Source organism: Crocuta crocuta, unplaced genomic scaffold, assembly GCF_008692635.1.
Source record: "Crocuta crocuta isolate KB4526 unplaced genomic scaffold, BGI_CrCroc_1.0 scaffold2257, whole genome shotgun sequence".
Lineage (NCBI taxonomy): Eukaryota > Metazoa > Chordata > Mammalia > Carnivora > Hyaenidae > Crocuta > Crocuta crocuta.
In genome coordinates, this window is record NW_027527518.1 from 56,557 (window position 1) to 57,584 (window position 1,028).

Genomic DNA, 1,028 nt, shown 5'->3' on the forward strand with positions numbered 1-1,028 from the left:
GTTTGGTCAAGTGAATATGATAAAATGTATTTGTATAAAGAGAAAATGAAATTGTATTCACTGTTATGTACTGACATTAGTTACAACCTAGTTTTAATTCTTAAAACAATTTTGATTAGCAAAGCTAAAAAAATGGATGTTTCAGTTAAATGTTTTAAAGAGGTACAGATTTTTACAAGGACATAATATAAGTTATTGTTCTGTAGAAATATCCTATTAAATATTGTATGTCCCTCCCTCTGTACACTTTGTAAAAAAAGTAAAATACATAAAAAGAAAATCATATAGGGATGTGTGACATTATTGTAATTGTGTACTTGAGAATAACGTGCAAAAATAAAAATCAGAATATTTTCCTGTTAATGGATGTTTAGTCTATTTGATACCAGTACTAAGTTAATGCTTTTTCTTAAGGAAAAAAATGTACAGTTTTTGTAAACCTAATAAACATCAAAAGCAGTGGATTATTTTCATTTCCCCATTTCTTACTTCCTTTTATGCAGCAGTGGAATGCAAAATGCTTGATTGCTTTGAATTTTGTGACTTGATGCAAACACTCATACTAGTTGAGCCCTGCGAATTTGTAAAGTAATATATCAGAGAACTTAAGAAGTGATTGGTGAGTCCTTTGATGATGAGTGTGTCCTTGAAGTTATTTTTTTTTCTTTTAGCTTTAAAAGGGATTTGTTTTATTAGCATCTCCAGTTCCCCTGATGTGAATTTGCCCTGCATAAAGTTGTTTTTGAGAGCACTTAAAGTTCATTGCTGTCAACCCACAGCACATTTAATCCCTGGGTGTTGTCCTCACCTCCACAGCAGAAGCCCTGCCCTAGAGTGACACCTGTGTGCCAAGTTTGCAGTGCTTTCGTTGGTAGATGCTAATGTACTAGAGAACGGCCATTGTCATAATAGAAATCAGAAGTTAGGTAAAAGTTAGCAGGAGTCCAAAGAGAGTAACAGATAGATTTGAGCCATCTTCGNCTTAACCCACTGAGCCACCCAGGCGCTGCAAGCCATCTTTGATTTTT